Source organism: Schistocerca serialis, chromosome 1 (assembly GCF_023864345.2).
Source record: "Schistocerca serialis cubense isolate TAMUIC-IGC-003099 chromosome 1, iqSchSeri2.2, whole genome shotgun sequence".
Taxonomy (NCBI): Eukaryota; Metazoa; Arthropoda; class Insecta; order Orthoptera; family Acrididae; genus Schistocerca; species Schistocerca serialis.
The window spans coordinates 281124320-281141626 of record NC_064638.1 but is presented as its reverse complement, the minus strand read 5'-3'; positions in this window follow the sequence as shown (position 1 = coordinate 281141626).

The window sequence follows — 17307 nt, the reverse complement described above, 5'->3', positions numbered from 1 at the left end:
TCTTAAATGACCACGTCTGTATTTTAGATAAGTTGCACACCTCATGTTTCTTTGAATGGAAACTGTACTATGTACAGGGTGTCACAAAAATATTGCGACAGACATCGAGGAATTGTTGAGGGAATCTTGAGGAATAAATCGAGGATAGGAAACCCTGCCCAGAAACGTCTAGTTACAGGCTCCGCCCCTTGCCACCTCTACGGCAAAAAGCGAGACTTAGTACGCTGACGGACCGTAAGCGGAGCGTTTGCTTCTACATCTACATCACACTCCGCAAGCCACCTAATGGTGTGTGGAGGAGGATACTTTCGGTACAACTATCTGATCGCTCCAACCCTGTTCCACTTGCGAATAGTGCGTGGGAAGAGACACTGAAGACTAAATTTGTCGTGAAGAATTAGAACTTTAATAAATGGAGAAGTACTAGCATAGGCATCCAGCGAAACTTGACTACTTGAAACCTTTGCAATAAGAAGATAGGTTAGTAGAATATGTGATACGTTTCCTTAGCCCACTGCGTGCTGGTTTCCAAGACTGCTCAGACCCATTTAAAAAGCCCAGCAAGCTGAGACAGCAACGAAAATCTGACGATGTTGCAGAAGCCAGTCAAGAGGAAGCGTCGCAGGAAACTATCCTATGTGATGTTTTCGTTCCACGACAAACCCCCAGCTTACTCAGCCCTAGACACACTCATATATACTGTTTATTCAGCCTATCAAATTTTGACTCAAATTTCCCACCGCTCCCGCACGTTTTCCAGACGTGACAGTCAATAACTTTGGTCACTTCTTCTTCTTTCCTCGGATTAAGAAACCACACATGTCAGACATTTCCAGACTGTAAACGATAGGACTCGAAGTCGGCAAGGGATGATCTAAGGGACTGCTTGTGTTAAGAAGAAATCTACTGTTACCAGTCGTTGAATACTGCCCCCGTGTTTGGACAAGAGGTGAGATTCTTCCTGCACGCGAGTCAGAGGTTCTGAAGTTGGCGTAGTGTAGCACTCAAAGTGGTTCCACAAATAAAATGAAACTGGAAATTTAAACGCCTGAAGGTGTTTTGCTTTGACCTTTTAAATAGAAATTCTGTCATCGTGTGTCCTTGTAAAGCCACTCAAGGATGACACTTCCACGTATACTAAGCGTCATCAACAAACAGTCGCAAAAAGAGCTGTCCCACCACACCACCCTGGGCCACTCTTGACGACATCCTTGTCTCTGATGAACACTCGCCGAAGAGGACAATGTACTGGGCTCTTTTACTTAAGAATACTTACAGCCACTCACGTATCTGAGAACCTGTGTCGCATGTTCGGACCTCCTTCAATAGTCTGGCGTCGTGTCAAACGCTTTCCGGATATTTTGGAGTATGGAATCTGCTTGTTGCCCTTCGTCCATGGTTGACAGAATATCATGCGAGAAGATGGCAAGCTGAGCGTATCACGAGCGATACTTTCTAAATCTGTGCTGATTTGTGAACGGAAGCTGTTAGTTGTCAAGGAAATTCATTATATTCGAACTCAGAATAAGTTCAACTAATCTGCAGCATGCCGATGTCAAGGGTATTGGTCGCTAATTTTGCTGGTCCGTTCTTTTACGCGTCTTGTATACTTCACTCGCCCGTTGTTCTTTACAGTAAAAAAAATGGCTCTGAGGACTATGAGACTTAACTTCTGAGGTCATCAGTCCCCTACAACTTAGAACTATTTAAACCTAACTAACCTAAGAACATCACACACATCCATGCCCGAGGCAGGATTCGAACCTGCGACCTTAGTAGTCGCGCGGTTCCAGACTGTAGCGCCTAGAACCGCTCGGCCACTCCGGCCCGCTCTTTACAGTCGCTTGAGAGTTTGCGCTGAGCGAGGAACCCGCGATAAATGCAAGCTATCTAAGAGGCCAACTCAGTAGATTACTCTCTCTAAAAACGAATAGGGATTCCGTAAGCACTTGGCGACATACCGGGTGATTAAAAAGTGAGTAAAAATTTGAAAACTTAATAAACCACGGAATAATGTAGACACAGAGGTAAAAATAGACACACATGCTTGGAATGACATGGGGTTTTATTAGAACAAAAAAAAAGTTCACAAAATGTCCGACAGATGGCGCTGGACAGCAAAACGTCAGTGACAGCGCATGATAATCGTGTATAAAAGGAGCTGTAATGAGAGAGAGAATCAGATGCGCCAGCAGTCGCAGCATGTTGACGTTACCTGAAAAGGCACTTTTAGTGAAGCTGTATTATCAGAATGGAGAATGTGCCAATTCAGCGTTACGATCCTATCGCCATAGGAAGGGGATTCGAACGGGTAAAGGTCCGTCGACAAATGCAGCTGTGGCGAGAATGATACCGAATTTCGAAGCCACGGGTCGTTTAGACGATAGACCCCGAAGTGGCCGACCGAGCACAAGGTGTAATGCTGCTGAGACAGTTCAGGAAGAAATGGAGACTGTAGCGGGTTCGTCTATGCACGGGGATGTCAGTGCTCGTGCAGTCGCACGTCGCACCGGCATTCCACAAACTACTGTTTGGTTGGCACTGACAAGGGAACCTCCCCATCGCACCCCTCTCAGATTTAGTTATAAGTTGGCACAGTGGATAGGCCTTGAAAAACTGAACACAGCTCAATGTAGAAAACAGGAAGAAGTTGTGTGGAACTATGAAAAAATAACCAAAATATAGAAACTGAGTAGTCCGTGCGCAAGACATGCAACATCAAGGACGGTGTGAGTTGGGGAGTGCCGTGGTCCCGTGGGTAGCGTGAGCAACTGCGGAACGAGAGGTCCTTAGTTCATGTCTTCCCTCGAGTGAAAAGTTTAATTTTTATTTTAAGACAATTATCAAAGTTCAGGCACTCACACATAATCAACTTCGCTCTCCAAAATTCCAGGACATGTTGAGATTTGCTTTGACATATGCAGGATTTGACGGTCTACACACGGAAAATTTGAAAACGTTAAAAACATATGTTTTGACAGAGCACAGGGAAAATTGTGCTACTGTGAAACTGTTCCGTTCATTTGTTGCAGTTTATGTGACAAAACTCTTATGTTTTCATCACTTTTTGGGAGTGATTATCACATTCACAAGAAAATCTAAATCGGACAAGGTGGAAGAATCTTTTTACCCATTCGCCAAGTGTATAAGTTACGTGGGTCGACAACATATTCCTGTCATGTGACGCACATGCCGTCACCAGTGTCGTATAGAATACATCAGACGTGTTTTCCTGTGGAGGAATAGGTTGACCTATGACCTTGCGATCGAATGTTTTCGGTTCCCATTGGAGAGGCACGTCCTTTCGTCTACTAATCGCACGGTTTTGCGGTGCGGTCGCAAAACACAGACACTAAACTTATTACAATGAACAGAGACGTCAATGAACGAACGGACAGATCATAACTTTGTGAAAATAAAGAAAGTAAGACTTTCAGTCGAGAGAAGACTTGAACCAAGGACCTCTCGTTCCGCAGCTGCTTACGCTAACCACAGGACCACGGCGCTCCTAAGCTCACACTATTTTGATTTGCCTATCTTGCGCATGGACTACTCAGTTTGTATATTTTGCTTATTTTTTTTTCGTAGTTCCAGACAACTTCTTCCTGTTTTCTCGATTGATCTGTGTTCAGTTTTTCAAGGCCTATCCACTGTGCCAACTTATAACTAAATCTCAGGGGGATGCGATGCGGAGGTTCCCTTGTGAGGTGTACCCTCTGATGCTATCCGTACAAAATCCATCCGCATGATGAACTGTTACCTGGCGATTTGGTGAAGCGGAGGGCATTTGCGGTGTGGGCGTTTCAAAAGATGGCGGAAGATGACGATTGGTTGAGTAACGTGTTGTGGACTGACGAGGCTCATTGCACGCTCCGAGGGTCTGCCAACGCCCACAACTGCAGAATTTGGGCTACCGAAAATCCTGGAACTGTCGTGGAAACTCCATTGCACGACGAGAAAGTCACGGTATGGGTTGGATTTACCACACCTACCGTTATCGGGGCTTTTTTCTTTGAGGAAATGCGTGATTTTGGTTTTGCACCTGCTACCGTGACGGGTGAGAGGTACACCGATATGTTACAGAATCGCATCATCCCCAGCCTGTCTGATAAACGCCTGCTGGAACGTACGATGTTTATGCAGGATGGCGCTCCACCCCATATTGCTAGACGCGTGAAAGATCTCTTGCGGGAGTCGTTTGGTGCTCAGCCGCCACTTTCGTCATGCTTGGCCTCCCAGGTCCCCAGACCTCAGTCCGTGCGATTATTGGCTTTGGGGTTACCTGAAGTCGCAAGTGTATCGTGATCGACCGACATCTTTAGCGATGCTAAAAAACAACATCCGACGCGAATGCCTCAGCATAACTCCGGACGTGCTTTACAGTGCTGTTCACAACATTATTCCTCGACTAAAGCTATTGTTGAGCAATGATGGTGGACATATTGAGCATTTCCTTTAAAGAACATCATCTTTGCTTTGTCTTACTTTGTTATGCTAACTATTGCTATTCTGATCAGATGAAGCGCCATCTGTCGGACATTTTTTGGACTTGTGTTTTTTTGGTTCTAATAAAACCCCATGTCATTCCAAGCATGTGTGTCAATTTGTACCTCTCTATCTACATTATTCCGTGATTTATTAAGTTTTCAAATTTATACTAACTTTTTGATCACCCGGTAGTTCAAGTCTTTTCAGTAACTTCTCAGTGCCAGGGATGCTTGTTACTGTGTTCCTTGTCAATGAGTTGTCGCAAGGAGTTCTCATGCACGCTTTTCCGCTGTCGTATTAGCTTTGTGTTGATGCGTAGACAGAGAGACGTCTCCGGGCAGTATACAGAGAGGTCGGCTGCTTACCTGTTGGCTGTGTCACGTGTAGGGCGTGCTCATCTCTGTGAAGCCACATCGCGGCGCATGCTGAAGCCCCGCTCATCTCATCAATGCCGGGATTACATTGAGCTGCCGGGACGAGCCCCGACTACCCCTCTATGTCCCGGTAACCCTCCAAGGCAGCCGATTATTCACCAGTGCACTACGTCTGTGGAAATACAATAGTACAATACAATACAAATATTCCGTGTCTACAACATAGCAATGTTACATCCTCTTAAAAATATCGCTTGCTATCAAGTTTTGGAGGACCTGGAGCTCAACGCACGATAGATTTCTGTAAGTCTTTGGGTCCGTTCGCCTGTCTCCCCATCTTCGTACGGTTATACAGCGATGAAAAGTACGAGAAGTGGTCATCAAGTTTAATTTATTACCTCGAAATGATCATACTGCAGACATGAAACTTGGCGTTGCTCTCCTCTACGTATGCGTCCATCAGTGCGGCACATTTTTCCCAAAGATGAATTATTAATGACTTGGCGTGCGCTTTGGTGGCACATTATTGCATTTAGATTGTTCAGAAACGTCGATCTCTTTAATAATTCGAGTAAAATACTGTATCGCATTTTTGTCTCGCATCGCATATTACGAAACAGAGAACCACATCTGAGTGATGTGGCGCTCTGTTTATGACACTGGACTTGCATCCGGGAGAATCAGAGCTCAACTTTCCAGTTGACGAAATTACTTCAGGCAAATTAAGTATGGTTCATTTGAAAACGTCACAGCTGATTTACTTCCCCATTCACCTTCAGTCCCAACTTATCTTGTGTCTCTAATACTATTTTTGAATTCTGATGAGCAGAGACGTCCGCAAAAATTTATCCAAGGGAGGGCACTGTCGGAAAATAGCCAATATTTATATTGCTAATTCCTGTCTCAATAAAACTCATTTAACAGGAAAGCTATTTTATCTCAAACATTTGACAGTGACCCATTCAATACTTTTTTGATTCATACTTTTTTCTCTCTCTTCCTAAAGCAGAAAGTAATATTTCCTCTTTGTGACTAATGTACCTGGGTCCCATAGACGAAGCCAGGTACAGTGTCATATGGCAGTGTTTTTGTGTGCCTCCTGCAATCCCTCTGCCATGTACAAGTGCACAGTTTCAAGAAAGTTGGGAAGTCTTTCGTGCCTGCAAGCAAATGGTAACCTACAGCTGTGATTGAGTTGTGGAGCCGGGAAAGAGTGTGCCCTCGTACGAACTGCAGATTTATTTCGGGCTGGTTCAATTTTGTTACTGTAGCGGTGTTTATGTTGTGGTGGTTGTTGCAACTGTTCCTTCCTGGAGCTCTGTAAGAGAAGATGGGCGGAGAGACAGCGAACAAATGGTTCAAATCGCTCTGAGCACTATGGGACTTAACATCTGAGGTTATCAGAACTTAGAACTACTTAAACCTAACTAACGTAAGGACATCACACACATCCATGCCCGAGGCAGGATTCGAACCTGCGACCGTAGCGGTCGCGCGGTTCCTGACTGTAGCTCCTAGAACCGCTCGGCCACTACTGCCGGCGATAGAACAGACTGGACAGACTGGGGCTCTGTATTGGCAATGTTGTGTAAAGGTTCGCATCCGCCAGGATTGCGAAACAGCGCCGAAACAGCTCCAGAGTAAACGTATAATTCAGCATTAAAATAGTGAGAAGCAAAGAAGGCCAATTTATATACTGCTTTCTAAGGCCACTGGGTTTTGGTAGCACTAAAGCTGAAGTTTAGTAGAATCACAGACATCATATCTAAAAATGTGTCAGAGTCTGTATGTAAAGTCCATGCCTCAGACTGCAGGAAGGGCCAAGTGCCCGTGTGCCCCCCCCCCCCCCCACCTAATGAACTGGACCAGCACTAGCATCATGCAGGGAAATATTTCCTTATCCTGTGTAAATCTCCCGAGTTCTAATCACCTCAAAGATTCATTCTTTCTATACGAGTTTTTGACGTGAATTTAGCTACCGAAATGAAGTAAAAGTTACTAAAAAGCATTAAAAATGACATTTTTCGCTTAGTTTCTGCACTTGAAACTGTGTAGTGTATGGCCCCGAATTGTAGCAACATGCAACGCGCCATTCTCATGTCACTGTTTCCATTGGATTACGAGACGAGCACTAAATAGCGTACTGAAATCTATTGAAATGTTACTAAACATTCGTAGAGGAATACAACTTTTATTTTATCCAGGATGTTCTTTCTAAATTGGTAAGATGGTTCAACCTAACGACATCAACACATCCATGCCCGAGGCAGGATGCGAACCTGCGACCGTAGCGGTCGCGCAGTTCCGGAAATTGGTAAGAGATAGACATAAATTAAGACGAGATTTCCAATATGTGAACAGTAATTTTATGCTTACAAGTATTGTAAACATATGAAATATTCATAAACACTGCGAATATATATGACATGACTTGAAATAGGGGCGACATTTGATAGCTGTTTGAGTCGCAGACACATTTCGACGGCTTTCCACAAAATGGGGGAGTTAGGAAAGATGTCTAGCGCGTATCAGCACGTTTGGAGCTGTACTACGTGTATTTAACGCATCTATGCCCAGAGGATCGATAACAACCCAACTTCAACCCGACAGGGTCAACGTATAATTCTCACTGGTTAGTCACAGAAGCTTGCAAAAATAAAACTGTGAAAATGTGTCGCAAATGTAACGTACATTGCATGACATATGCTTTGCAGTGTTTCAAGCATAATGATAACACGTTTTTATTCCTTGCCTGCCTAATATGCTTATTTAATAGTTCATAACTTCTGATAATAAAGAGTGGTTATCAAATTCCTGTTAATAAACACCGACTAGCGTACAATATGTTTTATTTTGATTATTACTATACCACATTAGCGTACGACCTTATGTGCCCATAGGGCCATTGTCAACCCACTGAACAAAACCCTTTGAGAACTCACAACTACAGATTACTTCTGCAGCTGTTGTCTGTGGTCACTAACAAATGACACATGTGAAAATCACAAAACTCCATGTTAAATAAAGTTCTGGGCATATGTGGATTGATCACAATTTACTGCTACGTAAGAAAACTGTCACTATCGTTCAAATGGCTCTGAGGACTATGGGACTTAACTTCTGATGTCATCAGTCGCCTAGAACTTAGAACTACTTAAACCTAACTAACCTAAGGACATCACACACATCCATGCCCGAGGCAGGATTCGAACGTGCGACCGTCGCGGTCGCGCGGTTTTTGACTGTAGCGCCTAGAACCGCTCTGCCACTCCGGCCGGCAACTGTCACTATGCTAGGCTGGTAAATACAATCTGATCATCCTTTGTTAGTACTACCAAAGCAACAAGCAAACATGCCGTCAAACAGAAAGCCAGATTCTGACACGCACAACAAAATTTTCCACCGCTGTGTCGATTTAATCTCCCAGGCGAGAACTTAATTATGGGAGCTCTTCCATAAGTCGGCGTAATCAACTGAATCCTTAACGGTGGAGACATCTGTCGGGAGGTGCACGGCTGCCACTCGCTAATTGGGTGCCGGCGCTGACGTCACAGGAGTTCGCGTCGCTAATTGGCTGCCGGACAATGGCGCGACCGCTGCGCCGCCGGTGGCAGGGCTGTGAAGCAGCCGCAGTATTAATTATGCGCAGTGCCTAATCCGGCCAATTGGGCGGCGGGCGTCGGCCGAGGCGGCGGAATCCTGTCCCCGTGGCTTGCTGCTGCAAATCCCTGCGCGCCGCTTCTACCGCACACACCGCTACGCCACTGTCCAAGAGTTTACCCAACTGTCGCGGAGAGCTGCGGGCCGCAGGTGTTTCAGCCAAGAGCCGCTGCTCCCTCTAGTGCTTGCGCTGTCTGAGGCCTTCCTGTCGGAACCCGAGTTTCCGACGCCCCTCTTTCCTCGTCTACTGCGCCGAACACATACAGGCTTCTCATTACTTCAAGGGGGCGAGGAGGGTGGCGGAAGAGGCTGAAGAATGGAGGCAGGGAAAGATGACATCTGGCTACCTATCTTGTAAGGTTCCTCTGCGCCATTGTTGTGAAATACGAACGTGATCAGAAAATGGATAAGCATCGTTTCATTTAGGAAAACCAGTTTCTTAGCGTCTTTTTTTTCCGAAACCGGCATCTGCTCATTTTCTCAACCCTGAGCTTTCCACGACAGAAACGAGGTTCTTACCTGCTAGTCAAGGGAAGGTAGGATCCGGTTACGATTGTGGACGGGGCTGTAATCAGTTACAATTGGTTGCCTTTTACAGTCACACACAATTTATTTTAAACTAGTAATTCCAGACTCAACAATAAATAAAAATACCACATGTTATTAATGAAGGAATAAACAACTGTGTAAATAATAGTGTTTTCAGTGAGTTGCAATTTAGCAAATCACCATTACATACAGATACAGCAGATAATGTTTTAAAAGCAAGCCACTGCTATCCGGGCAGAAGGCCTTACACGAGAATGGCAATAAATTAAGAATTGATTAAAACTCACTGCAACTTACAAATTAGGTATTGAAATATTTAAGGTAAGTCGCCACAAACACAGCAGAATGCATCAGATGCCAGGAATGGCAGTAAATAAGGTTTTAAGGCTTACTGCTAAAATACCGGGTGATCAAAAAGTTAGTATAAATTTGAAAACTTAATAAACCACGGAATAATGTAGATAGAGAGGTAAAAATTGACACACATGCTTGGAATGACATGGGGTTTTATTAGAAACAAAAAATAGAAATAAACAAAGTTCACAAAATGACCGACAGATGGCGCTGGACAGCAGGTAACTGCTACCGTGACGGGTGAGAGGTACGCCGATATGTTACAGAATCGAATCATCCCCAGCCTGGGCTGATAAACACCTGCTGGAACGTACGATGTTTATGCAGGATGGCGCTTCACCCCATATTGCTAGACGCGTGAAAAATCTCTTACGCGCGTCGTCTGGTGATGATCGTGTGCTCAGCTGCCACTTTCGTCATGCTTGGCCTCCCAGGTCCCCAGACCTGAGTCCGTGCGATTATTGGCTTTGGGGTTACCTGAAGTTGCAAGTGTATCGTGATCGACCGACATCTCTAGGGATGTTGAAAGACAACATCCGACGCCAATGCCTCACCATAATTCCGGAAATTCTTTACAGTGCTGTTAACAACAATATTCCTCGACTGCAGCTATTGTTGAGAAATGATGGTGGACATATTGAGCATTTCCTTTAAAGAACATCATCTTTGCTTTGTCTTACTTTGTTATGCTATTTATTGGTATTCTGATCAGACGAAGCGCCATCTGTCGGACATTTTTTGGACTTTTGTGTTTTTTTTTGTTCTAATAAAACCCCATGTCATTCCAAGCATGTGTGTCAATTTGTACCTCTCTATCTACATTATTCCGTGATTTATTGATCTTTCAAATTTATACTGACTTCTTGATCACCCTGTACAAATGCCAAATTAGAATTCTAAGGAAATTGACCACAATCACGCCTGAAGGCCTTACACGCCAGGAACGGCAGTAATATAAAAAATTTAGAAACCTGCTGTAAAACGGAAAATACAATAGCAAAGGTCAATTTAAAAAAAAAAAAAAAAAAGGGAAACAAGCAACTGATCACCAAACGGGTGATATAAGATGCTGGTAAACTTTGTAACACAACCCTTAACATCCATTGAACACTACACTGCTACATTTATTCCAGAAGGTGACCAGAACTATTAACTAAACATATATAACCTTTAGTGTAGGCATTACAAGGTATTGTAATAAGTAATACAATAATAAAACAAAAGGGCCAGTACATAAGTCCCTTAAAGGGTACTGAGGCAGATTATACCCGCAGAAGTCGTGGACTGAAGGAGCGTTACAATGAACTACTGGCCATCAGACCTCCTTTTAGAACACGCATGTCTTACAAGAACCAAGGGGCTACAGACGGTGCTCCAGAAATCGACCTTTGAGAAGGTCCTGCAACAAACAACTTCGCGAGCGATGAGATAGGCAGCCAAAAGTTGCATTCAATTCACAAGATGGTAACTAGGACTAGTGACAGTCTAACGAATGACTGATGATTCTAGCTGAAGCTACTTGACGTACGATAAACCAAATGCAACTATGGAACAATACGCCAAAGCTGGAACTGGCGGTCTGCACTACGTCCCCAGAATACTGTCCTTAGAGCGTCCGGAACGAGAAAGGAATCACTACCACCAGAGTAGAAGATTCACAAACCAGCCCCCAGGGCAGGTAACTGGGGCGTTAACGGCCACCAGGCAAGAAAAATTACCGCCCGTTGTAACAATTTGAACACAGTAAATAGTAATAAGATGTCGAGGAAAGCTAATCAGATCAATCTTTCCCAATCACTCCACTCGCTGCTCTTTGCCTTGTCGACACTACGAGCAGCAACACGAACCCAAGTCACTGCGGAATCGCGAGATATCACAATGGTGGAGGTTTCTCTACTTGGATTGAAATGCACTCATCTTAAAGCTTGCTAGACCCGGTTTACGACCAGGTCGAGCACGCTCGTGACCACAGCCCTTCCATGCGGCAGTCCATGTGTGCCGCCAGCGGTCCCGGCGTGTTCTGGCACTGCGCGGACCTGGCTTCCCCTGAGTCCCCAACCGAACTGCTACACTCACACGACACGGAAAACCGACAACGTCGCCCCAAAGATAGGGCAACAGTTACTACATATCGATAACCGCCGCGGCTGCCACTAGCGGGCAGGCAACGATTGCTAAACGAGTGGCGCCAGTCAAAACGAGAAGAAGAGAAACAACCGCAACCATGCCAACTAAACGATACCGTCTGGCCTCCAAGAGAGAGCGAAAACCTACCAACAGCACCAACGCGAGCCGCAGCACGGCTCAGAGGTACTTAGGTTTTCCATTGCATTTTTTTTTTTTTTTCATCGATCTACTGACTGGTTTGATGCGGCCCGCCACGAATTCCTTTCCTGTGCTAACCTCTTCATCTCAGAGTAGCACTTGCAACCTACGTCCTCAATTATTTGCTTGACGTATCCCAATCTCTGTCTTCCTCTACAGTTTTTGCCCTCTACAGCTCCCTCTAGTACCATGGAAGTCACTCCCTCATGTCTTAGCAGATGTCCTATCATCCTGTCCCTTCTCCTTATCAGTGTTTTCCACATATATCTTTCCTCTCCGATTCTGCGTAGAACCTCCTCATTCCTTACCTTATCAGTCCACCTAATTTTCAACATTCGTCTATAGCACCACATCTTAAATCCTTCGATTCTCTTCTGTTCCGGTTTTCCCACAGTCCATGTTTCACTACCATACAATGCTGTACTCCAGACGTACATCCTCACAAATTTCTTCCTCAAATTAAGGCCGGTATTCGATATTACTAGACTTCTCTTGGCCAGAAATGCCTTTTTTTGCCATGGCGAGTCTGCTTTTGATGTCCTCCTTGCTCCGTCCGTCATTGGTTATTTTACTGCCTAGGTAACAGAATTCCTTAACTTCATTGACTTCGTGACCATCAGTCCTGATGTTAAGTTTCTCGCTGTTCTCATTTCTACTACTTCTCATTACCTTCGTCTTTCTCCGATTTACTCTCAAACCATACTGTGTACTCACTCATTAGACTGTTCATTCCGTTCAGCAGATCATTTAATTCTTCTTCACTTTCACTCAGGACAGCAATGTCATCAGCGAATCGTATCATTGATATCCTTTCACCTTGTATTTTAATTCCACTCCTGAACCCGCTTCAGTACGGAACTGCGCGACTGCTACGGTCGCAGGTTCGAATCCTGCCTCGGGCATGGATGTGTGTGATGTCTTTAGGTTAGTTAGATTTAAGTAGTTCTAAGTTCTAGGGGACTGATGACCTTAGAAGTTAAGTCCCATAGTGCTCAGAGCCATTTTTGAACCTGAACCTTTCTTTTATTTCCATCATTGCTTCCTCGATGTACAGATTGAAGAGTAGGGGCGGAAGGCTACAGCTTTGTCTTACACCCTTCTTAATACGAGCACTTCGTTCTTGATCTTCCACTCTTATTATTCCCTCTTGGTTGTTGTACATATTGTATATGACCCGTCTCTCCCTATAGCTTACCCCTACTTTTTTCAGAATCTCGAACAGCTTACACCACAGCTTACACCATTTTATATTGTCGAACGCTTTTTCCAGGTCGACAAATCCTATGAAAGTGTCTTGATTTTTCTTTAGCCTTGCTTCCATTATTAGCCGTAACGACAGAATTGCCTCTCTCGTCCCTTTGCTTTTCCTAAAGCCAAACTGATCGTCACCTAGCGCATTCTAAATTTTCTTTTCCATTCTTCTGTATATTAATCTTGTAAGCAGCTTCGATGCATGAGCTGTTAAGCTGATTGTGCGATAATTCTCGCACTTTTCAGCTCTTGCCGTCTTCGGAATTGTGTGGATGATGCTTTTCCGAAAGTCAGATGGTATGTCGCCAGACTCATATATTCTACACACCACCGTGAATAGTCGTTTTGTTGCCACTTCCCCAATGATTTTAGAAATTCCGATGGAATGTTATCCATCCCTTCTGCCTTATTTGACCGTAAGTCCTCCAAAGCTCTTTTAAATTCCGATTCTAATACTGGATCCCCTATCTCTTCTAAATCGACTCCTGTTTCTTCTTCTATCACATCAGACAAATCTTCACTCTCATAGAGGCTTTCAATGTATTATTTCCACCTGTCTGCTCTCTCCTCTGCATTTAACAGTGGAATTCCCGTTGCACTCTTAATGCTACCACCGTTGCTTTCAGTGTCACCAAAGGTTGTTTTGTCTTTCCTGTATGCTGAGTCTGTCCTTTCGACAATCATATCTTTTTCGATGTCTTCACATTTTTCCTGCAGCCATTTCGCCTTAGCTTCCCTGCACTTCATATTTACTTCATTCCTCAGCGACTTGTATTTCTGTATTCCTGATTTTCCCGGAACATGTTTGTACTTCCTCCTTTCATCAATCAACTGAAGTATTTCTTCTGTTACCCATGGTTTCTTCGCAGCTACCTTCTTTGTACATATGTTTTCCTTCCCAACTTCTGTGATGGCCCTTTTTAGAGATTTCCATTCCTCTTCAACTGTACTGCCTACTGCGCTATTCCTTATTGCTGTACTATAGCGTTAGAGAACTTCAAACATATCTCGTCATTCCTTAGTACTTCCGTATCCCACTTCTTTGCGTATTGATTCTTCCTGACTAATGTCTTGAACTTCAGCCTACTCTTCATCACTACTATATTGTGATCTGAGTCTATATCTGCTCCTGGGTACGCCTTACAATCCAGTATCTGATTTCGGAATCTCTGTCTGACCATGATGTAATGTAATTGAAATCTTCCCGTATCTCCCGGCCTTTTCCAAGTATACCTCCTCCTCTTGTGATTCTTGACCAGGGTATTCGCTGTTACTAGCTGAAGCTTGTTACAGAACTCAATTAGTCTTTCTTCTCTTTCATTCCTTGTCCCAAGCCCATATTCTCCTGTAACCTTTTCTTCTACTCCTTCCCTTACAACTGCATTCCAGTCGCCCATGACTATTAGATTTTCGTCCCCCTTTACATACTGCATTACCCTTTCAATATCCTCATACACTTTCTCTATCTGTTCATCTTCAGCTTGCGACGTCGGCATGTATACCTGAACTATCGTTGTCGTTGCTGGTCTGCTGTCGATTCTGATTAGAACAACCCGGTCACTGAACTGTTCACAGTAACACACCCTCTGCCCTACCTTCCTATTCATAACGAATCCTACACCTTTATACCATTTTCTGCTGCTGTTGATATTACCCGATACTCATCTGACCAGAAATCCTTGTCTTCCTTCCACTTCACTTCACTGACCCCTACTATATCTAGATTGAGCCTTTGCATTTCCCTTTTCAGATTTTCTAGTTTCCCTACCACATTCAAGCTTCTGACATTCCACGCCCCGACTCGTACAACGTTATCCTTTCGTTGATTATTCAATCTTTTTCTCATGGTAACCTCCCCCTTGGCAGTCCCCTCCCGGAGATTCGAATGGGGGACTATTCCGGAATCTTTTGCCAATGGAGAGATCATCATGACACTTCTTTAATTACAGGCCATATGTCCTGTGGATACACGTTACGTGTCTTTAATGCAGTGGTTTCCATTGCCTTCTGCATCCTCATGTGGTTGATCATTGCTGATTCTTCCGCCTTTAGGGACAATTTCCCACCCCTAGGACAAGAGAGTGCCCTGAACCTCTATCCGCTCCTCCGCCCTCTTTGACAAGGCCGTTGGCAGAAAAAGGCTGACTTCTTATGCTGGAAGTCTTCGGCCGCCAATGCCGATTATTTATCAAAATTTAGGCAGTGGCGGGGATCTAAACCGGGACCTAAGACGTTTTGGGTCAATGCATTTATTTCTCGGCCAGTTTTGGTTGAAAAAAGTAGGGAATTTGTTGTGAGACATCGTGGAATATTCCCACCTCAGTTCCAAAAGGTAGCGGCGATACATGCAGCCTTCAAAGTGGGATCTTTATCGGACGAGTTTCTTTTGGTGGAAAATCGGAGCATCGCACATATTCAATGGAGAGAGCAGGATGTCTACGGAGATTTGGCAGTAAACAAAAGCACGGTGAGTCGCTGGGCGACTCGTCTGTCATCATCGCAACAAGGTCACGCAAACCTGATGATTAAAATAGCTCTGATCACTAAGGGTCTTAACATCTGTGGTCATCAGTCCCCTACACTACTTAAACCTAACTAACCTAAGGACAGCACACACATTCATGCTCGAGCCAGGATTCGAACCTGCGACTGTAACAGCAGCGCGGTTCCTGACTGAAATGCCTACAACCACTCGGTCACAGCGGCCGGCCCGCTGGGTTCCTTGCCCCCTAATAGAAGAACATAAAGGGCAACGAAATACCATCTGGGCTGAATCACTTACGCGTTACGAGGCTGATTGTGAAAATTTTTCTCGAACATCGTCACAGGCGATTAAACATGGATTCATCCTTTCGAACTGGAAACGAAAGGGCAGTTGCTGGAGTGGCGCCACACTAAATTTCTTCCGAGGGAAGCCCCGCCTTCTATCGGAGAAGACATAACGATGGTCTTCTGGGACTCTGAAGGAGTTATTCTGTTTGTCCTGCCTGGTGAGGCAACGATCAACTTTGATCATCCATCATACAGCCCGGATCACGCATCTTCCGACTTCCATTTGTTTGGTCAATGAATGATGCCACCGCGGGAAGCAGTATGTGGATGATGGGGACATTATTGATGCAGGAAGATGTCTCCGACGTTGACCAATAGAGTGGTAACAGGCAGTCATACCGAGCTCCCGAGTAATGTGGCGTAAGGTCGTCATATTGAAAGCAGATTATTTTGCCATCGGTTTTTTGTATCCAAAAGAGTGGGGAATAGTGTGTTGTATTGGAATCCTGAATAAAACCAACCTAATTTCAGGAAAAAAAGTGTTTCATTACTTACTGAACGCCCTCGCACAAAGAGCACTCAATACGTTCGATGAGCAGACCGATACAGAAACAGCAAAAGCGTTTGTAATACGTGCATATCAAAACACAGAGATTGCCGCCCATGTTGATCACACATGCAATTACGGACCCCGTCTCGCCTTTTGACCACGGGATGGACATAGATCGTGGTGAGTTGAGTGTAATAATTGTCTTTGAATAAAAATGTTATTTCAGTTCGTCTCATTGCTTTTGTCTTTCAGTTACTTCGTGTACTATACAGCATCAGTTCTTCCTATTTATGGTCCAAGTTTTAGCGAGGTGTGTTACTTGGCAGTCACGTATCATTTGAAAGATACTTTCGTCCTGGAAATGGAACTATGCTGAAATGGAACTATGTACACTACTGGCCATTAAAATTCCTACACCACGAAGATGACATGCTACAGACGCGATATTTAAACGACAGGAAGAAGATGCTGTGATATGCAAAATATTAGCTTTTCATAACATTCATACGAGGTTGGCGCCGGTGGCGACACCTAAACCGTGCAGACATGAGGAAAGTTTCCAGCCGATTTCTCGTACACAAACAGCAGTTGACCGACGTTGTCTGGTGAAACGCTGTTGTGATGCCTTGTGTAAGGAGGAGAAATGCGTACCATCATGTTTCCGACTTTGATAAAGGTCACATTGTAGCCTATCGCGATTGCGGTTTATCCTATCGCGACAGTGATGCTCGCGTTGGTCGAGATCCAATGACTGTTAGCAGGATATGGAAACAGTGGGTTCAGGAGGGTAATACGGAACGCCGTGCTGGATCCCAACGGCCACGTATCACTAGCAGTCGAGATGACAAGCATCTTATACGCATGGCTGTAACGGATCGTACAGCCATGTCTCGATCCCTGGATTCAGCAGATGGGGACGTTTGCAAGACAACAACCATCTGCACGAACAGTTCGACGACGTTTGCAGCAGTATGGACTATCAGC